Source organism: Protopterus annectens, chromosome 3.part0 (genome assembly GCF_019279795.1).
Source record: "Protopterus annectens isolate FY-2018-M chromosome 3.part0, PAN1.0, whole genome shotgun sequence".
Taxonomy (NCBI): Eukaryota; Metazoa; Chordata; order Ceratodontiformes; family Protopteridae; genus Protopterus; species Protopterus annectens.
In genome coordinates, this window is record NC_056731.1 from 1,641,956,930 (window position 1) to 1,641,982,817 (window position 25,888).

At 45.3% G+C, this 25,888-nt stretch overlaps 1 protein-coding gene across 1 annotated transcript in view; it reads right to left on the bottom strand.

Moving 5' to 3' along the window:
• The window catches only part of ATP6V1C1 (ATPase H+ transporting V1 subunit C1), a 1,077,102-nt gene that overhangs the window by 887,512 nt on the left and 163,702 nt on the right, over positions 1–25,888 (bottom strand). The window lies entirely within an intron of this gene.

Sequence of the window (25,888 nt, forward strand, 5' to 3'; positions counted from 1 at the left end):
ATCTCACTGGATCTGCAGGAATAAAAGAGGTTGTATACTAGAACTTAAGACAATTAAAGGATCAAAGTCATTTCAGGCATTCAAGAAAGTGCTCTGGATCTTAAAAAAACAGCCAACCACTTTGGGCATATACTGTGGTGCGCAGTATCCTTAAGACAGAAGAACATGGATCGCAGACTGCACTGTGGCAGGGCTAGCCACTCAATGGTGTAAAATATGGTTCTAGTCTATTCAGTTGTGTTGACTAATATTGGCAAAGGGGCATAGGTATTTGCCGGTGATAACTGGGATGAAACAGATGTTAATGGCTGGAGGGATATATGTGCTCCTATTGGCTAGTGTGTGCCTGTCAAAGCCCAGCAGCCTAGATCAATAAGCTTCTGTCCAGATGGTGTCCAGCTTGGATTACCCGGGATAGCTCTATTCAGCAAAATCTGGACATAAAACCAATCAGCCTGTCAAATATGAACTATGAATGCTACACTCAATGTAAATTCACTGACAGGACAGAGCTTGAAAGTACATGACATGATAAGGAGGAGGCTGGACATCCTATGTACCCAGGAGACAAGATGGAAGGACAGTGCAGCAAAGCCACTTGACTGGCGATCCACAGTCTACTACTCAGGAAGAGGACTGGCTAGAAATGGTGTGGGAATTGTAATGAGGGAAAGGCTTCAAAAGATGGATGTCATCAGAATTATTGACAGACTCGTGGCAATCAGACTACAGTCTAATGACAGGGAAGTATTCATAACCTCAGTCTATGCCCCAGAACAGAGTTGTGATAGTGAGGAAAACAGTAGATTCAGACAGCAGTTGCAGGACTTACTAGATAAAGCAGGACAACATGGATTGGCGTTGATAACGGGCGACCCGAATGCACTCATCAGAAAAGGATACAAGGACTACCTTGGTCCACATGGGTGGGACAACAGGAATAAAGAAGGAAATGCCATTCTAGACTTCCATCTGGCAAATGGCTTGATAGTAGCCACAAGATCACATACAGTAGCCAACATGCAACTCAGGTAGACTTCATTCTAGTAAGGAAAGGGCATTGGGGTAGAATCAGCAATTTCAAAGTCATCCTCGGTGAAACAGTTGGGCCACAACAGAAACCACTGGTTGCCACACTCGGCTGCAAGCAAGGGCCGTGGGTTCAGAGACCAGGCTTTAGACCTGGAAGATGACTGAAGAAAAAACAGTTCAAGGAATTGCTCAAGATTTTTAGCACCTCAAGAAAAACAGGAAACAGATCAAGATGAAGAATGGCAGCACCTCAAAACAGCATGTGTGAGGACTACAGAAAAGATGTTAAGCCAAGCCAGGTATGGAAATAAGGTACATAAGGAAAGCTGGTGGTGGAATTCAGAATTCCAGAAGTCATCAAAAGATGGAGTGCAGGAAAAAGTGGGAGACAGAAAAGATGGACCAGGTTAGGAAGGAATACTGATTGGCTAACAGAGGCTAAGAAAAAAGTTGCAATAGCAAAGAACAAGGCATCAGAGGCACTCTAACAGCTTCTGTAAAGTGACTCCGTAGATGGCACAAAAACTATATCAGGTTGCAATGCAAAGACAGAAAGACAGAAGACAGTCAGACACTCGTCATAAGAGATTTCAGCAACAACCTGTCCACCTGTTCACAGGACAGCAAAGGCAGATGGAAGGAGTACCTCCAGCCGCTTTTGAACGAAAAAAAACTGCTCCAGACACAGACTATGAGGAGAGAAGCAGAGGCACCCAACATAGAAGAAGAAAGAACAGCAATAAGGAAAATGAAGTCAGGGGAAGCAGCAGGCTCAAATGAGGTCACAGCAGATATGATCAAGAGGTTTGGTGAGAGAAGGGAGAAATAGCTCCAGAGGGTACTCAAAGCAGTGTGGAGAGATGACGGGAGAATAAGTATACTAATGCTAGTGTTCAAGAACACAGGAGACATTCACAACTGTGGGCAGTACGGAGTTATCAAACTATCACACTGCATGAAACTTCTGGACAGGGTAACTGACAAACAAATGCATAGAGTAGTTGAAAGTAAGATGGGACATGAGCAGTTTGGATTCAGATCAGGATGCAGCACAACTGACCCAATGTTTGCAGTGAGACAGACAGTTGAGAAGAAGCTAAAGATGATGAAAGAGTACAACAGGGCATGCCTAGACTTGGAGAAAGCATATGAAATGATCCCAATAAAGATGATTTGGGGCAATCCTGCAGTCATTTTAAGCCCCAGAAACATTGGTAGAATTAGTGCAAGCTATGTACAAGGACCCAAAGACTCGAATATGAATGGTGTTCAGTCTCAGAGAGCAGTTCCCAGTGGGAGTGCGTATGCATCTGGATTCAGCACTGAGCCCAGTGCTGTTCATACTGGTGATGGGCTACATTACCAAACAGGTCAGAAGGGACAGGTCAACAAATTTGCTGTATGCAAATGATGTGGCACTACAGGCAGACTCTGAGCAAGAACTTCAGCAAAGGACAGGAGAATGTAATGCAAAACTTAAGGCATATGGGAGGACACTGAGCACAGATAAGGCAGTTGCAATGGCAAAGCGGGGAAATCAGAAAAAGCTGAGAATTGAGACACGGGGGAAAACAGTGCAACATGTTAAATCAAGTATCTAGAAGGGGTGGTTGAGGGGAAGGGAAAGTCTGAATGAGGAGGTTAAAGCAGGAATCAAAAGAGCTGCTGTCAACTGGTCAGAGTGGCAGGGGTACTGTATGACAAAAGAATGCCAAAGAAGCTGAAAAGTAAGGTGTACAAAAGAGTGGTGCGACCACTGCTACACTATGGTACAGAAACCTGGGCAGTAAAGGTAGAACAGTTGAGGAAGCTAGAGGTGATGGAGATAAGTGGCTAAGATGGGTAGTAGGACATACAACTTGTGACAAAGAAATGAGGACGCAAGAGCAGAAGCCAAAATAGCTCCAACTGCAGAAAATGTCACAGAGAATATGGGTACATGTGCAGAAAAGCAAAAGACAATCTAGTGAAGATGACGTGGGACAGACAGGAAGATGACAATGACAACATTCCCTCTTGCTGCTTGTTTTCAATGAGACTGGAATGATGGGTAAGGGTAGATTGTGGGGGTAGGTCTTGAGTGAAAAAGGATCTGTTTCCTTGATATGACTATCATTAACCACCTGTCCTTTGCAATTTTCTGGAAGGGCAGATGACACTTGATTTCCTTCAGTGTCAGACAGTCAGGCAAGGTGTCACAGTTGTGGCTAACCACCCATGGGTGATGTACAACTACCTTAAGGATCCTTTCCTGTAGGACTCCAAATTCTCTGAAAATTGGATTGAGCACTGGCATTTCCTGCAGACTACTGCTGACTCCTCTACTGCATGCCACGTCTATATAAAAAAAAAAAAAAAAAAAAACACTTGGTAATGGTTTCTTTGTAACCCTGAAAAGGAGTGTTGAAACAGCTGAGACTTTAGCCTCATAGCTTTGAAAGTTTTTCCCTTCTTTTTCCATACCTTCTTGCTGTGCTGTTATTTCTGATTCAAAAATACTCTGGCCTTTTAAGGATGAGGGATTCTTAAGGTTGCTTTAATGATCTTGGAGAAGTCAGTTAATCTAACCATGAGTACTAGAACATGGCAATGCTGGATTCTGCATCGCTGGCCGAATCCTTCAGCAATGCTGGAAACAACCTGCATTGTGAAGCTGGGTACTGCCAAGCGTCAAATACTGGAGCACAAGTTTTTCTTTACTGGGTTCATCTCACAAATATTCCATGGTTTGATGCATTTTATTGGAGTCAGCCTATTGTACATCCACCGCATAACCAAACTAATACAGCACCCCTAAGAAGGGAATGCAAGACAGGAGCTATATTTTTCCAAGCAATCCACTTCCCTGGACTCCTAGTCTGGTGGACAAAGTAAACAGCTCTGTGTGATCACTGCTTCAGAGACGGCAATTGTTGAAAATAGTTATGTACTTACCACAACAGTGGAGCCATTAACTGCTGTCTGTTCTATGACTGTTGGACCTTTGGGCCGCTTGTCAGATCTTGCAGTCTCTTGACAGACAAACTATATGAGTCATTGGACCTGCAATCCCAGAACACCAAACTCTTACCATCTACTTTAGAACACGCATATAATAATATGTATGGGAATTACTGCCCACATAAAACTGAGCACTTTAAGGCATAAAATGGCAGAGACTTTTGGTGAAGTTAAGAACAATACGAAGTATATCCACTCCACCGGTAAGAGTGCCCTGTATTTTGATGGTGTTGCAGCTTAGCTAGAAATCATACTTACTGTTAAAAAGGCACAACAGTTGATATAATCTGTTATTTGGCTGTAGACTACATTTCTAATTATTTTGCTAAAAGTTGTTGCATATTTAAGCCTAGGTCTGCTTTTCACCCTTTGTGAGCGTTGCATTAAACAACAACTGCTTGTTCTATGCTTTTTTTCTCTAGTCTTGGTGTTTTCTGCATTCAGGCTTAAGCAATTATCAACATACAGTTTAACAGCTTAGGAGAAAAGGTAATGATACTGTTGTGCACCTTTTCTTGGGAACTACATTTTTGCCAGTTCTTTCTTTCAGATGCTACACAACAGCAATTCTTAAAAGTATAATCTGTCATTAAATGGATGAAAAGGAAATGGAGGCTAGAAATTCTAAAACTACAGGAATGGGCACTGGAAAGGGATCTAGATTTCTCTCATTAGCCTAGATAGAAAACCATTTACATTTACTCTTTTATATCTCCCTAGTGGAGTCTTTTTGAAAAGAAGTAAGGATGTGTATATCCTGGGAAGAAATCCTGGACTGTCTAGCCAATGCTGGAAGTGGAGAAACCATGAATCAACCTGAGGGTATGTATCTCGAAGAGGTGAGACAAAAGATGCAGAATGTGATCCACAACCCAAGAAAGGTACATCAGATAAGGCCAAAGGAATGGAAACCACACTTGGCAGAGCCAGAATGGAGCAACTAGGATCACCTTGCTGTTCCGTTTATGTAAAAACTTTGATGCGAGAGGGTAGGCATAAAGGAGACTGGGTGGCTAATCATGAATCTGAGTGCCCCTCAGCAATTCCTCCTCTTGGGGGATTACAGCAAAAAATCTGCTGCATTTGAAATTCTGATCAGAGGTGAAAAGGTTACAGCATGGCTGGCTCCATTTGTAAAAAATCTGTTCCGCCACTAAAGGACACGGATCACTCATGAGGCATAAGAATAAATCTACTTAGTCTGACCACCAAAAAGCCGGACTTCTCTGGAATGTGTGTTGCTAAAAGAAAGCGGTTGGAAGAAATCACCCACTGCCACATTCGCACTGCCTCCTGACACAAGGGGTAAGAGTGGGTTCCTCCCCATTTACTGAGGTACTAGACCACTAACATGCTGTCCATCTCTATGGCAATCATCCCTTTAGGAAGGAGATCTTGAAATACCTACAAAGCTAGGAGGACTGACCTCATCTCTAGGACACTGATGTAAAGCCTGGCTTCCAAGGGGGGAATCACATCTTGTACTTTATTCCCAGTTGGGGTGGGGGTGAGGTTGGGGGTATTAGCTGGGATAGAATGTGTGTTCACCATGGCCTTGGCAATGGAAGAACAAAGGGGCGGCCCTGTGAAATATGTGGTGCATGGAGCCACCAGGATACATGCTGTTGGCAGATTTTTGTGATTTGAGTGGGAGATGTCATGGGATGTCGATTCATAGACCACTGAGCTGCTAAAGTCCACTGTAGTGCAGGTAGTATCTTGCTAAGGGTAGAAGGGTTATGGAGGCCACCACTGACCCCAGAAGCTAAAGGACCAGCCTGGTGGGTGGTGACAGAGGAGACAGTAGATCTGTCACCTGAAGTTGTAATTTGGACAATCTAGACTGACGAAGCAGAGCCACTTGAGAAACTGTATTCAGATGAGCTCCTATGAACTCCAGGGTTTTGGTGGGAAGCAGACAAGATTTGTCATAGTTTACTGTGATGCCCATGTGTAGACATAAATGGAGCATGTAGTCCCTAGCATGCATCAGTAGATGCCTGGTGGGAGCCGTGAGAAGCCAGTTATCCAGGTACAGAAACACCCGGAATCCCAGCAATCTCAGGTGAGCTGTAACCACTGCCATACATTTGGTGAAGACCAAGGGGGTTGTGACAAGACCAAAAGGCAAGGCCTCTGAATTGAAAGACTATATCCCGGGCTGGAAGTGAAGCTATCTCCTGGATCTTCTGTCTATTTTTATGTAATAGATCTCCAAGATGTGTACTATCAAGCACATCCAAATCATCCTTCCTTATAAAAAAAAAAAAAAAAAAAGAGGGAGACTGCACTGTAACAGAGACCATTCGAAACATGGAGTGTATGAAAAATTGGTTCAGCTGACTTAGGTCCAATATTGGCCTGAGTTCCCCTGTCTTTTTTGGCACCAAAAAGAATCCTGAATAAGTTCCAAATCCTCACTGCTCTTTGTGGGACCTCTTGGACAACTCTTTCTTAGCAGCTTTTCTATCGCTGAGGCTGCTTCTTTCATTTGATGGGATGGCACGTCAGGAAATTTTTGTGGGGAAACAGAAATTGTATTAACCTCTGGTAATCATTCTCTGGACCCACCTTTGGTGATGGACTTCCAGGCTTCTGACTGCAGAGATAAATTAAATGTTCCCAAACTGTAGCAATCAGGCAACTGTTTAGGGGCGCTGGAAAGGCTTCTTGGTAAAGGGGCTGCTGAAAACTTGGCTTTGTGGGCTCTGCCATACAGCTGACATCTACCATTAGAGTTCTCCCCTCTGCTATGGGGGGAGAAATCTATCTCTATAGGAGTCGAGAGAACTCTTGTGATTTCCGGAATGACATCTTTCTAACCCCTTCCAGGTTTCTTCAGCAAGTCCTCTGAGGGATACAAAAATGCATCTCTATGACCGACCGGGTTTTCCCATCCTGTTCACTCCTGGAGAGTCTCTCTAACTTTGGGTCCCAATAAGGTAGATCCATCGAAGGGTGCACTGACTAAAAATGCCTTGTAGGGCTCCGCAAAGGCACATCCAGGTATGCCTCCTAATAGTAATGCCTGACTCTGCCACTCTCAAAACACCCTCAATAGCATGGGAAATCAGTCATATGGAGGTGTTTGACAGGAACTGAAGGGTGGCCATTTGCAAAGAAATGGGATTTTTATCCTCCACCGACATGGAATCTGAGAGAGGTTTGGTATGTTCCCTTGTCAAATCTCTCTGAAACCTTGTAAAATGTGTCAAATACTCAGAGACAGTACAGCAAAGATCACTGAAGCAAAAATTTGCTTCCTGAATCTGTCCAAGGCCCTAGACAGCCTGTTAAAAGGGGGGGGGGGGTGACCATAGGCACTTTCCTCAGCAAGTTCCATTTTGGCTGCTGTGGCAACCACCATGGCCATTAACTGGGGGACCCCTGCTCCAATGGGTATGACACGTGGGTGCAATCAGGTACACATTTGGTTCTCTAGGAATGGGTTCTGTTGTATCTGAATCTTTCCAAGCCTGATGGGAAATGAAGTCCACCAGTTTGTCTGTCGGGTACCACACAGGACACAGCTGAGCTGGTTACGAAAGCCTCAAGAAACACCAACTCCTGTGGGAAGGGGCTTTGGAAGACCAACCACTTTACTGTCTCAGAAGCTCAAGAATTTCTCTAAATGAGACCTCAGTGGTTGACCTGGGGACCCCTCCCCTTCATCGAAATCGGTGTTTTCTGTTAAAGACTCCTGCAGGGAATTCATGTGCCTCCTCTTAAACTTGTGCTTATGGGAAACATACTCATGAGGATGATCCAAAGAGAACCTGGAAGTGTGCGGGGAGTTCTGTAAAAGAACTGTCTCAAGGCTAGAATGGACCACCTGCCCTGATGGGACAGAAGAAGAAGAGACTGAACCAGGGTGAACAACTGTGGAAGTGGGTAAGGATGTACTATTTCCAGTCATGTGAAGAGCGCTCTCCACTGCCTCAAAAGCAGAAGCCTGTAAAAGAGAGTGAGGAGAGCAGTCAAGGGAAAGCAGCCTGGACTTCCTCAGCTTTTCTTTAGACCTCTCTCTCTTCTCACCTTGAGGTTTCTCCACTGGTTTCTTAGAAGAGGGGAAAGTTCCAGATACTGAAGAGGAGGAAGAAGTCAACAGACCCTTAAGAAAGTACAGTTGTGTACACTTAACATAAATGTAGATGTTCAAGTGTATTCACTGATGCAGTCCTAACGAATGGGTTATCCGGCTCCCGGTAGCCCTCGATCGGCCAGAATACCGAAGGTAAGTAAATATGACATCGGCTGTCGGTTGTAAAGGATGTCAGGACGTCTGATACAAAAGGAGGCAGCCGACGTCACTTCCTCAGTCTTTCTTGCCATAACAGTCAGGAGTCCCCAGGAAATAAGGCTTAAGCCAAATTAAACTTTGGCAAATGAAACTAGATTCAGCCTGTACCTTAGAAAACTACCAAAAAAGGGGGAAGGAGGGAGGGAAACCAGGACTGCAACAGTGAATACACTCAAACATCTACATTTATGGTAAGTGTACACAACTGTACTATGTTCACTGCTTTTCACTGTTGCAGTCCTAACCAATGGGTTGATTACCAAAGTCCAGAGAAAAGGGAGGAGGCACCAACAGAATCAAGGATGGGAAAGAATGCCCTGCAGAACATCAGTGGCAAACCCTGCCCTGGCTCTAGAAAACAAAGACAAATTATAATGCTTTTTGAAAGTGTGAACAGAAGACCATGTGGCAGCCTCTAAAATGTCTTTAGTAGGGACACCCCTTAAACAGGCTGCTGAAGTGGAAGCTGCTCTTGTGGAGTTGGTCCTAACCTCTTGTGGAGGAACCCTGCCATGAAAGGAATAACAGAAAGTAATACAATGTGCAATCCACTTAGAAATGGTTTGCTTAGGGATAGCTTTTCCCTGAGCTCCAGGGACAAAACTGACCAATAAATGTGCTGATTTCCGAAGGTCTTTAGTCCTGTCCAGGTAAAACCTGAGCTGACCATGCACATCAAGAGAATGCAGGATCCTTTCACCTCTATTTTGAGGATTAGGAAAGAAAGTAGGAAGGTGTATGGACTGATTAAGAGTCAGGCTAGAAACCACCTTAGGCATAAAAGAGGGATTGGTTCATAGAGAGACATGATCTGCATGGTAAATAAGAAAAGGCTCCACAGCCATCAAAGCTTGCAGCTCCAAACCCTCCTTGCTGAAGTTACAGCCAAAAGGAAGGCAGTCTTCCAAGAGAGAAACTTTAAATCTGCAGTGGCAGCTGGCTCAAAAGGAGGAAGAGTGAGTTTCTCTAGAACAAAATTAAGATCCCAGGCTGGAGTAGGTGCCCTTCTGGGAGATTTTAAGTGCAAGCACCTCTGAGAAACATTTTCATCAAGGGATGAGAGAAAATGGGTTGCTCAAAAGAACAATGAGCAGAAATGGCAGAAGCATGGATCTTGATAGAGGAAAAAGAAAGATCACCATGAAGCAAATCAGCCAAGTATTCCAGGATCAGAGAAAGAGTAGGCTGAGAAGAAGATTCCCCTCTAGCCTGCATCGAATGAGAGAATCTTTCCCATTTGCCAGCATAGGACTTCCTAGTACTAGGCCTCCTAAAGTACATTAACAACCTGCTGGGAAAGGAAAGAAGAAATGGATCGATTCATACAATGAGCCATGCTGCCAAATGGAGAGACTGAAGATGAGGACGTAGAATGTTTCCCCCTTCCTGAACCAAAAGATCTGGTTTCAGAGGAAGACACCAAGGAGGAAATTGGGAGAGACTGTGAAGCAGTGGATACCAATGCTGTCAGGGCCAATCTGGAGCTATGAGAATAGTCCTTGTTCTTTTGTCCCTTATCTTCGATAATACTCTGGGAAGAAAAGGAAGAGGAGGGAAGGCATAAACTGACAGAAGCATCCAAGAAAAGGACAGAGCATCCACTCTCCAGGCCTTGCTGTGATGCTGTCTGGTGCAAAAAAGTGGTAGAAGGTGGTTGTCTGGGGAGGAGAAAAGAGCCGCCTGAGGAGTGCCCCAACAGTCAATGATGCTGTAAAAGACTGCTCTATTCAGTTGCCACTAGTGAGGATCCAGGGTCTGTCTGTTCAGCTGGTCTGCCAAAACATTTGAGTCTCCCTGGAAGAAACAGAGCTAGGAGATGCAGGCCCAAGGATGCTGCTATGGACCAGAGAATCATGCTCTGTCTGCACAGGGGTAAGAATGAGTCCCTCCCTGTTTGTTGATGTACCACATGACTATGGTGTTGTCTATCTTGACAAGCAGAGTTCCTGGAGAAAGAAGATGCTTGAAAGCTAGTAAGCCTAGCTGAACTGCTATCAACTCCTTTAGGTTTTTATATGTAGGTGCATCTGCTGGGCATTCCATCGTTTCTGTATGCATCTGCCACCCAGGTGAGCTCCCCAGGCATAGTCCAATGCGTCCGTGGTAAGAACTTGAATGGCAGGAGGTGGGCAAAAAGGCATGCCCTTGTTTTGTAGACAGGCTGTCGCCCACCATAGAAACTCTGTCTACAGACATAGAAGCAGAGGAATTAGCATATCCAGGTCCTGTGTGTGTTGACACCAAAGGTTCTTGAGGTACCACTGCAATTTCCTCATATGAAGTCTTGCATATGGAATCATGAGAATGCAAGAGGCCATGGATCCCAGAGCTTGCAGGTATTTCCTTGCAGAGAGCTGGGACAGGCTTGCCAAATCCTTGAAGTAAACAAAGAGTTGCCTGCTTCACCTGGGTGATATATATCATCTGGGAGGCTGTGTTCAGACTCGCTCCCAGGAATGTCTCCTTGGATGGCACCATTTTTGATTTTTCCACGTTGAGAGTGTAACCCAGAGAAGAATCTTGACAAATTCCAGATCCTTTAACAGCTGTTTTGCTTGAATTAGACAGTCGTCCAAGTATGGATAAATCTGAATTTTCTTCTGCCTGCAAAAAGCAATGATTGGAGCTAGGCACTTTGTAAAAACTCTGGGAGCAGTAGAAAAGCCAAAGGGCAGCGCAGAGGATTGATAATGTTGCTTGCCCACTCTTTAACAAAGGTATTGCCTGCAACTTTCTCTGATAGGAATGTGCAGATAAGTTTCTTTGAGATCCAAAGTTAACAAGAAAGGAGTCCTTGTCTAACATTGGTAGCAACTGATGCAGAGTGAGCATTTTGAACTCTGGAATTACCAAGAAAGAGTTCAGAATGGATAGATCTAGGATAGGACACCAGGTGCCTTCTTTTTTTTTGGAACTACGAAAAAAGTCTGGAATAGAAGCCCTGGCCTACCTGCTGAGCAGGAACTGATTCTATTACCCCCAGATGTAACAGAGACAAAATTTGCTTTTCTACTTCTGCCCTTTGGTTTGAAGGAGTGTCCGGGAATCTTTTGGGTACTGGAAAAGTGTGGAAAGGAAACCTGTGACCTAGGGATACAGTTCTGAGTACCCATTTGTCATCCCTGATGGTGGCCCAGACATTTGCAAAAAAGGTCAACCTTCTCCCTAAAGGATTCTCCGAGCAAGCAGGAATAGGCAGAAGTTGGACAAGAGTCATTTAGAATGTTTGGATTGAGATGTAGGCTTAGAACTGCCCGCCTTGGAAGTCGAAACATGCCAACGCTTAGACCTTTTGAAGGGTAGCCACCTGCCCCCTAGAAGATTTGTAACCTCTAGTCCTAGAGCGGTTCTGTCTGCTGGTATCAGGAAACCAGCAACTCTTAGAAGGGTAATTCCTGCTGAAACGAGGAGGTTGAACTTGCAGAAAGTCTTTAACTGTTTGCATAGACTTGGCCTTATCCTCCATCTTTTTGAGCACTTCCTCTGCTTTGCTGCCAAAAAGACTGCCCTTATGTAAAGGTACATCTAAAAGCTTAGACTTGACAGGCTCTGGAAGGGGCTGCTCCCCGAGCCAAGCATGCCTTCTGAGAACAAATCCAGTAGCTGTAGTCCTGCAGGAGGCTTCTAGAATGTCAAAACCACAAGGTAATGAATGTTTACTGACAGGACTGGCAGAATTCAGCAAATCCTGCATATCCTTACTCTCTACCAAAAGAGGCACACTTGCAATCTTTGACTTAATAGCCTCCAAGGTGTGCTGTTGATACTTAAGCACATGAAAAAGGCAATTAGTAGACCTAATAGCAAGAGTGGCAGAGGTATAAACTTTTTTACCCACCTAACTAGGTTCCCAGATTCCCTATCGGAAGGAACAGGATTCTTGGTAAAAGTGGCCTTAACTCCTTTAGGACCTTGAGAAATAACCTCTGGGTCAGCTAACGGATTCCTAAAAAGAAAAAAATGAGAATCAGGGACTCTATAGTACCTGTCAGGTTTCCTGGGAGCAGGAGGAACTGAATTTGGAGTCAAGGAATTTTCCAGAAAAACATCATCAACCACTTCCAACACTGGAGGAATAGCCAGAGGCTTATGCTGAGGCAAATCCAAAAACTCCCTGATCCTTTTCTTAGATTGGGGATTTTCCCATTTAAAATGCTCCTTGAGAGTATTCAAAGTATCACCAAAAGAGAAATCCTCTGGAGGAGAAGCAGAAGGAATGGATTAATCTGCATCTGAATCCTCAAAAGGAGAAAAACCTGAGAAACTTCCTCTTCATCAGCAGAAATGCTAGAAGTATCAGAACCTGAATAAGACAAAGCCTCAGGAGAGACATTCCTACCCCTTTTCGAAGGAGGAGGCTGTGAACCCCTAATAAGAGTCAAAAGGTCATCAAGCCATTTTAACCATTTGAGAATGAGGGAAACAAGAGGAAACTGGAGCCTGTTTCTTCACAGAAGATTTACCTGCAAGTCTGAAGGACTCCGGAGGCCTGGCAACCACTGTAGTGGCAGAGGTTGTCGGTATGAGCTTGCTGTCCGAACAAAGAACAGAGGGCTCGGACACCGGCGCCAGCTTAGCGGCTCCGGATGCAGCTGAAGAGGCAATAGGCGGAAGGTTAGAAGACCAACTCGAAGCCAGAGGCCTGAGGGACTTTGAAATGGTCTCAACTGAGGCTTGCGGTTGAAAATCCGCAGTGCCTCACTGGCTACCGCAGGACTGACAAGCAACTTATCATCTGAAGGCTTGACCTTCTGAAGCCTATCGTGGTCCTTCTCCTTATGCTTCTTAGGGATATCCGAAGCCTGAAGACCAGCGGACGCCATACCGACAAACTTAGGCCACACTCCAAAATGCTTAGCTAAAAGCTTAGCCCGACGAATAGTAAGCAGATTAAAGGAAGCACAAAGGACACAATTAGGAATGTCATGGTCAAGGCCTAAACAAATAATACAATAGGAATGAAAACCTCTATGGGGAATCTGCTTTCCACAGGTAAGACAATTATTGACCTTTTCTGCCATTCATTAAGGGAAGAAAAGAGGCTCTCCAACGGGGTACTTAGCTGCAGTTGACTTCAACTTTGTAGTCGGAAACCAAAAAGGTAAAATGCTGACCGGCACTCGTGCAAAAATGCTTCTGCTTCGGGCTCTGCGGCAAGGAAGACTGAGGAAGTGACGTCGGCTGCCTCCTTTTGTATCGGACATCCTGAAGTCCTTTACAACAGACGACAGCCAATGTCTTATTTACTTACCTTTGGTATTCTGGCCGATTGAGGGCTACTGGGAGCCGGATAACCCATTGGTTAAGACTGCAACAGTGAAACACGAACATCTAATTTATTCCTGCACTAAATCAAGGTGCTATGGTTAAAGCCAGAACAAATTTCACACTCCACCTCAAGATGTGTGGCCCCAAGACAGTCCACACACTTGGAGTGAGCATCTCAGTTGGGTATCTTTTTCCCACAAGACAAACATTTTTTTTATTTTTTTTTAAACGAATAGGTTTGTCAGGCATCTTAAAAGACAAAAAGGGAACCAATTCTAAACATGAAAAATAAAACAGAAAATTGCACAGTAGAAACAACTAGATTAGACAAGATTACCAGCAATGGTAAAGGACTATTAGAAAAACTAGTATAAAAGGAGGAGGAAAGGCACGAGGCCTGGAGAAGCAGAAAAAAGGCAACCCTACAGTAAACAAAAAAAAAGATAGAAAGCCTTCTCTAGTATTGTTTTTTTAAAGGGGAAGGTAGAAGCAGAAAAAGGGTCAAAACCCTAGATAAAGTGAAACAAAATCAAAAGTGAAAATCATTTAGATCCTAAAAAACTTGAGCCACATCACCCCTGTCTGATCGCTATATCGGCAAACAAGACCTTCAGTAATCTGGGGCTTGGGAGACTATTACTGGTAAGGAGAGCATCTTGGGCTACACATCCAAAGTCTAAGAAGTGGCTGAAGTCAGATAAGAGGTTGGATTTGAAATTCAACGGTTGAGGAACAGATGAAAAAGACATCAAATCATTTAATATGGTCCGTTAGTTGGCTGTAAACTACACTTCTGTATTTATTTCCAAAAGTTGTTGCATATTTTAATATAGGTGCTGCTTTTCACCTTTTGTGTGTGTTGCATGAATGCAATACACACACACACACACACACACACACACACACACACACACACACACACACACACACACACACACACACACACACACACACCTTGTGTGTGTGCTGCATTCATGCACAACTGCCTGTATACTTTTTTCACTGGTCTTGGTATTTGATAATTGCTCAAGAGAGAATACAACAAAGTACAGTTTAACAGCTTAGGAAAACAGGTAACTATATTGTTGTGTACTTTTCTTATTAACTACATTTTTGAATTTTTTTTCTTTCAGATTCTACACAACAGTAGTTTTTAAGTCTAAATAGTCATCAAATGGATGAAAAGGTTATAAAATTCTGTCTTCAGAAATTGCTGAACAGATTTTTTTTTACTTCAATGCAATGTGCGCCAAATTGACATTAGTAGAAAAGAGACTAATTCATTCAGCTGCTGTAGTACAAATGCCACTATCAAAACAAATGATACAAAGTAATAAGTATTCAAAATGCTGTCAACTCCCTTGAAGCACAGCAGAAGAGCTTTAACTCACAAGCAGATAAGAACATAACATTCCAGAACTATTAACCACAGCTAATAATACTAACGTAATGGAATACTTGCAAAAAATATTTTACATTATGGGTTTGTGTAGGCACTTTCAGAAGTCAGTAAAAATACTGTCACTGCACATTGTACAAATGTACAATATGAGCCTAACAGTTTACCCAGCTGTTTAAGATTTGGGATCTTGTGTGGACAGTGATGAACTTCTGACCAACACATGCCTATTGCAAGAAAGTCCTTCTATACTGCACAACTTATAAACACAGATATTGTAACTAGATCTAGGGATGTCATTGCTCCCTCTTTACTCAGCTCTCATTAGGCCAGTATTTGAATACAATAACGCCTGCTGGAATGCATCTCTCCAGACACATGCAACAACTGGAATGCCCACACAGATATCTTAATAAATGGATACAAGGCCAAAACATGTCCTACATGGACTGACTCATGTACTGTAACTATACTCCGTATCCCACAGACTGATAAGAGGTGACCTGGGTCTGGCATACAAGGCAAACTCCGACCAACTACTTATGGATTTACTGAACATCAGCAAGACAAATATCAGAAATACTTGGTATAGGATCTAAACATCTTCTGCAACAACAGAATGGTTTGAAGGGAAAGGTACATCGTTCAGACAATACTGCTGCTGTGAAACACATTCTCCATCCACATAATACAAAGTTCATCCCTGTCCATATACAAAAACGCAACTTAGATCTATGGATGGGTACCCCAGGTCTGCCTCTTACACTACTAATGGACAGAGGCAGCTCCTAAATGCTTTATCCCATGCATGGGTTCCCTCAAATTATCTATGGCATGATCCCAGTTATTCTCATTACAGACAATATATAGTTATCAGCCACGAGATAGGAAAGGCCTATATATAATCAAATGAGATATTTTGAGCACAAAAAGGGACACTGGTTAGGCTTAAAATGGCCCGCAAGGGCAGCTAGCCTAGTACTTACCATGAACTCATGTGTAATTTCACCCAAAACAAATACAATAAGAGCAGTGGTAATGGACCTTATAGCTATAAATTAGACAGTCCCATGGCAGGCACACATCCTCTGGCCAGAAAAAAAAAAAAAAAAAAAAAAGAGGGTACTAGTGGGTAGTGGAATCAATGAGAGATTAGATACAACTAAACAGACGCCAGAAGAAGAAAATGTTCAACATATCTTGGAAATTATACCTGGTACCAGTGAGGAAGGTGACACATAGCACAATGCAGTTAATATATTAATATGTTTTGTGAGTAATTTTTATTATTTAAGACCTGATGAACAAATTTTAGTTATAAGGGATGCAATGCTCAGCAGCTTACAAAATACCATCCCAAGAATAAAAAAAGATTAATGTACCCACCCTGTTTATGTGGGGCCAAATTTCTGGCATCAAGGAAGAGTTCATAAAAAGAAGTTATGTACTCACCATAACGTTCCATCTGAGTAGTTCTACTTCATTTGTCTTCAACCTGTGGGATACCGGATCGGATCCAAGCTGGCAATCTTACTAGCATCTGCTCCGAGCTCCAAGCTCCTCCCCTTACCCATAATACAGCTCCACTACCTTCCAACCCCCAGATCAAGTTTGCTGATCATTATACTGATAACCCGACCTGAAAAAATACTTATGACCTACAACTGCAGCCTGCAGACTGTTCACATGACAAGGTCCTGGGGAAGGAGGGAGGGACGGTTGAAGACAAATGAAGTAGAACTACTCAGATGGCACATCAAGCTGAGTAAGTAACTTCTCTATCTGAAGTAGTTTACTTCATTTGGTCTTCAACCTGTGGGAGAGAGTCCCCAGCTACTAAATTCCTGGGTGGCCCTCATGGAAGGATATTCCAGAGCACCGCGGAACCAAAGGATGCTCTCCTTCTGGAAGTCAAATCCAATTTGTAATGAGAAATAAATGTATGAGATGAGGACCAAGTAGCTACAGAACAAATATCATCCAAAGAGACTCTAGACCAAAAGGCTGCAGACGTAGCCATGGACCTAGTGGAATAAGCTTTCACCTGACCTGGAGGAGACATGCTTCTGTCCTTATAGACCTGAAGGATGCATGAGGAAATCCACCTAGCAATAGTGACCCTGGAGATAGGTTTACCCAAAAAGGGTTTATAGAAGGATACAAAAAATTGATCGGATTTACGGAAAGTTTTTGTCCTGTGTAAATAGAATCATAACTGTTTATGAACAACCAGCAAGTGGAATTTGTATTCCATCTTGTTAGCAAAATTAGGGAAGAACACTAGCAAACTGATGGTGATGCCACCTTGGGAAGAAAGGGTTTCCCTTCAGACCAGTCCAGCCTATCTTTGTGGAAAAATCATGTAAGGAACGTTGAAGGACAAAGCCTGCAGTTCTGAAACACTTTTTGTGGAGGTAATAGCCACCAGAAATGCTGTTTTCCAAGATAACAATTTTAGATCTGTGGTTGCAGCGGGTCCAAAAGGCGGAGTGACCAGAGCTTGAATAACCATAGTAAGGTCCCATGGGGGAACAGGATCCTTGACAGGAGGGCGTAACAGAAAAGTCCCTTTGATAAAGGCTTTACATAGTCTGGAGGAGGCTAGAGAGGCAGAATTCTCGCCCACATGAAAATGAGAAATGGCAGCCAATTGAATCTTGGCAGTAGAAGAACTAGCTCCTTGTTGAAAAATGTCAGCCAGAAAACCAAGAATGGCAGAAATAGGAGCTGTGAAGGGGTCCAAACTCTTTTGAGAGGTCCAAAATTAAAAATGTTTCCATTTACTGCAAAGAAACCTTCCTGGTAGAAGACTTATGAGCAGCCACCAAAATAGACTTAACTGAAGTGGATAATCCAGAAGTCCTAGCGATCATGGGAACTGGAGTAGCCAAGCTGTCCAAGTTCGGATGACAAACCCCCGATGAGTGTGAAATCAGATCCTGAATGGGATCCAAGATCCAGGACGGAGCCAGAAGGTGAGACCAAAGGAAGGGAAACCATACCTGGCGAAGCCAAAACAGGGCAATGAGGATCAATTTGCTCCCCAGTTGACGAGCTTTCTGTAGAAACCTCGGAATAAGAGGCACTGGAGGGTAAGCATACAGAAAACTGGGAGGACAAGCATGGACTAGAACATCGCTGGGGGGGCTCCCCCTGCAGGGGGTTCAAAGTGAAAAACTTGCTGCACTTCGCGTTGGAAGGAGATGCAAAGAGATCGCAGCAAGGCTGACCCCACTCCAGGAACAGCTGCTCCGCTACTGAAAGATTCAGAGACCACTCGTAAGGCATCAAAATAGTCTGACTTGACCTGTCTGCTAGAATGTTGGACCGTCCCAGAATGTGCGTTGCGATGAGACAACGACCGGTGGAGATCGCCCATTCCCACACTCTCATGGCCTCGCAACAAAGGGGGTAAGTCCTGGTCCATCCCTGTTTGTTGATATACCAGACCAATGACATGTTGTCTGACTGAATTGCAATGGTTCCCAGAGGAAGAAAGGCATGAAGGGCCTGCAATGCTAAAAGGACCGCCCTCATCTCTAGAACATTTGTGTGTAAGTTGGTCTCTACAGGGGACCACAGGCCTTGGACTGTCCTGCCCAAACAATGCCCCCCACCCGAGTTGGGAGGTGTCCGTGGTCACTGTGGCTTGGACAGGGGCTGGAACAAAGGGTCGTCCCTACAAAATGTCCAGAGAACACATCCAACAATATGAGGGATGACCGATGGACTCGACTGAGTTGTATTGGATACGATAATGGACGTTCCCATAGGGACCACTGTACAGCTAGTATCCACTGTAGAATTCTCATATGGGCACACGGGAGAAGCGTTATGGTCGCTGCCATTGAACCTGAGGCCCTCAACACTGATTCTGCCGATGGAAGATGAGAATAGCAGATCAGAGAGACATGCATCCTCAAGTTCTGTACTCTCTCAGAGGTCAAGACGATTTTGCACTATAATGCATCTATCCTTGCCGCAATGTAGTCTATCACCTGGACAGGATTTAGGAGAGATTTGGATGTGTTGATTGTGATCCCCAAATGCAGGACAAGGATTAAGAAATAATCTCTGGTTTGAGAGAGTAGACGCCTGGTGGGAACAGTGAGGAGCCAATCGTCCAGGTACGGATAGACATGAAGCCTCAGGTGAGCCGCTACCATCACCATCACTTTGGTGAACACCCTGGAGGTTGTGGTGAGACCAAAGGGTAGGGTTCGAAATTGGCAATGATCGACTCCTAGCCAGAAGCAGAGGAACCTCCTGGAGCTTCTGTGCATTTTTATGTGATAGTAAGCATCCTGGAGGTCTAAGGAGCACATCCAGTTGCTCTCTTGCAGGTACAGCATGATGGACTGTAATGCGACCATCCGGAACTTCTCTTTGGCAACTGACAGATTCAGGGTAGATAAGGCCAATTCTGGACCTAAGTTCCCCCGTTTTCTTTGGCACCAAAAAGAACCTGAAGTTGAAGCCCGATCCGGACTGATCTGGGAGAATGGTTTCGATGGCTCGTTTTTTCCAGCAGCTTGGCAATTTCCTGTGCTGCTGCCTCCCTTTGCATGGTCAGTATATCCGGGAGGTGTTTGGCAGATTTCTGAGGGCGACAAAGGGGATAGAGTATCCTCTGGATATGATCTGAAGCACCCAGTGGTCTGATGATATGGACTCCCATGCCGCCAGGTGCAAGGACAATCTTCCTCAAACTGCCTCCAGAGTAGAGCAGTCGAGCCACCCCTCAGGGTTGCTGTCCGGGTCTGTCCGAGAAAAAGTTTCAAGACCCAAAAATCCTCTGACCCCCTCTACCCCTGGGCCGGCGTCCATTCCGTCCCCCTCTACCTCTGGGGGAAACAGCCCTGAGTGTCCCGGGAATACAATGACTTCCGGAACCACATCTTCTTTTGCCCTCTCTGGTTCTGGGAAAAGGAGCTTTGAGGGTTCAAGAAGCAGATCCCGACAGCAGACAGTTTCTTCCCGTCCTTCTCACACTGGACTAAAGTCTCTGACAGTCTTACCAAAAAGAGTAGAGCCATCATAAGGGGCACTGGCAAAGGATGCCTTGAAAGGTTCCAAGAATTGACATAGTCTGAGCCAGGAGCTGTGCCTCATGGACATGCCACCCCATCAGTAGCATGTGAAAGGAGTCACATGGATGGGTTGGAGACTGCTTTCAAAGTGGCCATCCTCTCGGAGAACGAGTCCCTGTCCTCCTGCGACATGGACTTAGGGGGAGACTCCGCCAGCTCCTTGGCCAGGTCGCATTGGAGTCTTGTGACATGGGCCAGGTAGTTCAGCACCCTAATGGAAAATGTAGCTGAAGCGTAAACCGGGTTCCCTAAGAGGTCCATCATCCGTGACTCTTGGTCAGGAGGATGAACAGAGGAACTCTCCTGGGCTACTTCCTTCTTTGTGGCTGCTGCTACCACCATGGCATCTATGGGGGAGCCCTTATTCCATGCTGGCTTATCCGAAGGTGGACTCAGAATCTTGTCAGGCCTTTTGGGAATTGGTTCCATGGTGGCCAGCTCCTTCCATACCCACAAGGAGACCAGGTACACCAAGGGATCTGCGGGAGGGGACACCCAGGTAGTAGTTGGGCCCATGCTGAAAGCCTCCAGGAACACGGACTCGTCAGAAAAAGGTTTGGGGGCAGACCAACCTCCCAATTGGTGCAGGATTTCCATGATGTCCCCAAAGGAGACATCCTCGGGAGGTAACCTGGGGGAACCTTCCCCATCATCCAAGTCCGTATCCTCTGTGAGGGGCTTGGGGGAGTCCAAGTGCCTTCTTTTGCATGTATGCTTGCGTGGCACATTCCCGGTGGGGCTCTCTGGGGGGACCTCGCCAGCCAATTGTTCCTCAGGAGTAACAGTCTGGGGTTCCTCGAGCACAGGCTGTCCCTCTGGTAAAATGATGGGAATCGAAGAAAGAGCCGTGGGGGTAGGGGTGGAGTCCGAGGGGATGGTCAGGGGTCTCGATCCAGTGGAGAGAACCCTTTCTACCACTTTTGAACACAGAGAGAGAACGAACCTCCTGTGGAACCAATAAGGAAACCGGTCTCCCAGGGTCAGACGAGAGAATTGGAGCCTGGCAAGTGGACAGAGCTCCGAGGGAGGGAACTTGGCCCGACAAAGGCGAAGCTGATGAAAAAAGTTCCACTCCCTTGGATCCGACACCCAAGCTCTGGCTCCGAGAGCTGCTCGGCGTTGAGGAAGCAGGTATCGTCGGCGCCAAGCCCCTGACCAAAGCCATCCTTGGATTCGAGTACTCCAAACCCAGTAGACGGATTGGAGAAGGAGAAATCAGTTTAAAAAAAAAGGAAGCAAGCTCTCCCCTCCTGAGGTAGAGAGGGCTGGCAAGACCCCCATCTGGATCAGAGTACGAATGAACCTCCTCACCATTTTATACATGTCAACTTCCAGTAAGGACCGAGTGGACCTCGATGAGGCTACGGATTCCAACCTTGCGGGTCGGGGCACCATGGCCCTAAGATGTAGAGTGTGTCTCCTCCAGCTCCGGAGAGAACCTCGGAGATCGGAGCCGAGGGAAGTCACGGATCCTGTGCGTCTTAACCGGTAAAGGGAGGTTCAGATTCCTCTTGCGTTTGTCTGACCTAGGTCTTGGCTCTCTCTCCTTCTCTCTGCCCCTTTTCTGCTCCGCTTCTGCAGGCTTTGATGCAGGAGGTTGAGTCCCAGCCTGGGAGAGAGGAGAAGCAAGGGCAAGAGAACGAGAGGCGGCCACAGCAGCTGCTGTGACCGAAGACGAGGCAACCGCCTCAGAAGAGGGAAGAAGGCCTTTCAGGGCCAACTTACACTTTCTGTCCTTGATCGCGTGCAGGTTAAAACCTGTGCATATAGAGCAGTCTGTACTAAGGTGGGCCACACCCAAGCACACTACACACAGTGTGGCCATCTGCTGGGGACATATTATGGCCACACTCAGTGCATCTCTTAAATACCAGCTTATCAGCCATAATACCAGAGGGGAAACTAGTAGAAAAAAATATTAGTTTCCCACTGAAACCACCACTCACCACGCTCACACACAAAATACACTGAGGGGAAGCAAATACACTCACTGCTAAACTAAGCTAAGAACACAAAGTCTGAAAACACAATGCACCAAGCGAGGGGAGGGGAAGGGGGAACCTACATTAACACAATGCTGCAGTTAGTAGTGAAAAAAGGCTTTCTAAAAGCTTTAAAACCCACTTACTACCTGGAGCACTAGAGATCACAATGCTTCAGCTAGCCGTGGCAAACGAGATCAGGGGGTTGGAAGGTAGTGGAGCTGTACTACGGGTAAGGGGAGGAGCTTGGAGCTCGGAGCAGATGATAGTAAAATTGCCGGCTCGGATCCAGTATCCCACAGCCATGCTATCACTTCATCAGTGGTAAATGATGAAGAAAAATTGCAAGTGCACATTTTGCAGCTGATATTAAAATAATTGAATTCAATGATTCTCACATAGCAATATATCAGAAAAAAATGGATGCTAATACCCTCCATTTCCTGTTCAATGTACAGGAAGAGACAGGCTAGTGCAATTAACAATGAACTACATAGGATAGGCTGAGTTTTCTAAGTGTATTAAAGTACGTTTTTCACTGACACGACTTGACAATTAAGCCACAATATCTCAGGAAAGATAAATTTCATCTGGGACTTGCAGGAAACAAATACATTGGTCAGAAAAGTCATTAAAATGCTGTGTGTGTGTGTGTGTGTGTGTGTGTGTGTGTGTGTGTGTGTGTGTGTGTGTGTGTGTGTGTATATATATAATTATAGTGATCAGTCATTGATCAATCTGTACTAAGTACTACATCAACTGCTAACCTAAAGTTTCTATGATGCAATGTAATAGTAGGTAATACACCTTCAGTCCCTCAAAACAAAGTTTCTGAATCCATGAAAGAGGTTATTCTAGCAATCAAAACAGGACTTTTATGGATTAAAAATCATACACAGATGTTAAGCAGTTGCTTAGGATGTTATAAATAAAACAAAGTGTGACAGCAGTGGTGGTAGAGCAATCTACATTCACAATAAAAGTACAGTCGTGTACACTTACCATAAATGTAGATGTCCGAGTGTATTCACTGTTGCAGTCATCATACTTGGGTTATCCTGCCAGGGGTAGCCCTCAGTCAGCCCGAATACCAGAGGCTTAGTATTTCTGCGTCAGTTGCTGTCGCTCCAGGAGTGACGTCAGGTCTTCAGTTTTATATAAATCAGGCAGCCAACGCCATTACATCAGTTTTTCTTGCCCCAACTGTCAGGAGCCCCCAAATATAGAGCTAGGTTATGGTGGAAGAACACCACCAGTAGAAAGTAAATACCAAAACTTCCTTGTAAGGAGAGAGAAAGAGAGACAAGGGGGGGTGGAGGGTGAGAAACCATGACTAACAGTGAATACACTCGAACATCTACATTTATGGTAAGTGTACACAACTGTACTATGTTCTCTGTGTTTCACCGTTGCAGTTATCACACACAGGTTGATTCCCAAAGCTGAAGAAAAGGATAGAGATAGTCGAAGACTGGGGGCTGGCTAGGATGCCCTGCAAGACTGCGGTGGCAAAGCCTGCCTTGGATTTGGAGAAGATAGGCAGGTGGTAATGCTTGGTGAAGGTATGAACAGAAGTCCATATTGCAGCCTCCAGGATGTCCTTGGCGGGGACCCCTCTGAGAAAAGCTGCAGAGGTGGAGGTTGCCCTGGTGGAATGCGTCCTGACCCCCTTTGGGGGTGGTTTCCCGTGCCGTTTGTAACAGAAATGGATGCAGTGTGCTATCCATTTGGAGACTGTTTGTTTGGATATGGCCTTGCCCTTTGCCCCTGCTGCGAAGCTGACTAGCAATTAGTCAGTTTTTCTAAAAGATTTGGTCCTATCCGGGTAGAATCTGAGCTGTCTGTGCACATCTAGAGAGTGCAGAATCCTTTTCCCTTATTTTGTGGGTTAGGGAAAAAGGTGGGTAAATGACTGGATTGGTTGAGAGCCACATTGGACACCACTTTAGGCATGAAGGATGGGTTAGTCCTGAGGGAGACCCTGTCAGCATAGAAAATGATGAATGGCTCTACACCCATGAATGCTTGTAGCTCTGAAACTCTTCTAGCTGAAGTGATGGCCAGAAGCAAGGCTGTTTTCCAAGACAGGAATTTTAACTCTGCTGAAGCTGCAGGCCCAAAGGGGGGGGGGTGGAGTGAGCTTTTCCAACACAAAGTTAAAGTCCCAAGCTGGGGTAGGAGCTCTTCTGGGTGGCCTTAAGTTGTTTCTTAGGAACTGTTTGTGACAGGGTGTGAAGAGAGGTGGCTCTGTGCTGTAATGAGCAGAGATGGGAGAGGCATGAATTTTAATAGAAGAGAAGGATAGACCCCTGTGCAGTAGGTCTGCTAGGTAATCCAGGATGAGAGGTGGGGGAGGGGGCTGTGCCGTTTCGGCTCCCTTAGCCTGGATCCAGGTGCAAAACCTTTTCCACTTGTCAGCATAGGATTTTCTAATGCTGGGGCATCTGGCCTCACATACAACACCCAGGATTTGTTTGCTTAGGCTGGCAGCTGGAGGAGAGGTCAGGGAATAAGCCTGGTTCAAGGTTGGCAATTGTGGATGCATGAATTCTCCGTTGTTCTGAGTCAGGAGTGTTGGGATCTGAGATAGGTGCCATGGTGGCAGGGGTGACAGGCTGTGCAGCAGTGGGTACCAGTGCTGGCATGGCCAGTCTGGGGCAATCAAGATTGCCCTTGGTTTTTCCTCTCTTATTTTGAGCAGTACTCTTGAAATGAGTGGTAGAGGGGGAAATGCATAGATCGAGAGGTTTACCCATTGGAAGGATAGAGCACCCACTTTCCAGGCCTTGCTGCGAGGTTTCCTGGTGCAGAATTTGCTCCGCTGATGATTGGAGTGGGGAGGCAAAGTGGTCCACCTTCGGGGTGCCCCATTTCTGGGTTATAAGGTTGAAGGTTCTGTGGTCTAGCTTACACTCATGTGGGTCTAGCAGGTTTCTGCTTAAGTTGTCTGCCAGAGAGTTTAGGGAACCTGGCAGGAATTGTGCTAGCAGGTGTATTTGCATGGCTGAGGCCATGTGCCAAAGGGTCATGTCAAGCCAGCTAGCATCTCTTATTGGTTGATGTGCAGATGTATTTGATTTGGGCTCCAATGGCCCTGAATGCATCTGCCGTCCAGGTGTGCACCCCAGGCATAGTCTGATGCATCTGTGGTGAGGGTCTGGGTGGCATGGGGTTGTGAGAAGGGAAGTCCCTTGTGGTTGCATGCTGCTGCCCACCAAAGAAAATCTTGTATCATCTGTATGATAGTTTCCAGGTTTTGAGAGTGTTAACACCAAAGGTTTTTTAGGTACCATTGCAGTTTCCTCATTTGCAGTCTGGGGTATAGAATGAGTAAAACGCAGGGGGCCATGAACCCTAGAGCTTGCAGGATTTTCCTTGTGGATAACTGGGCTCTGGTAGATAGTTGAGAGAAGTAGCCTGTCAGGTAGACTTGTTTTGCTGGAGTAAGGAATGACATCTGGGATGCTGTGTCCAGGCTTGCTCCCAGGAATACAATTTTTTGTGTGGGCACTAGTTTGATTTATTTTCATTGACAGTACACCCCAGGGAGGTCAGTAGGTCCTTTACAAAGGTCAGGTGCTGTAACAGCTTTTGCCGACTGCCTGCCTGAATCAGGCAATCGTCTTAAGTAGGGGGTAAATTTGAATATTTCTTTGTTTGCAAAAGGCAATGGGTGGAGCCAGGCATTTTGTGAAAACTCTGGGAGCAGTGGATAAGCCAAAGGGAAGCGCAGAGAACTGAAAGTGCACAGATCCTGCCCAGAAACGTAGGTATTTCCTGCAAGATTCCCTGAGCGGGATGTGTAGGTAGGCCTCCT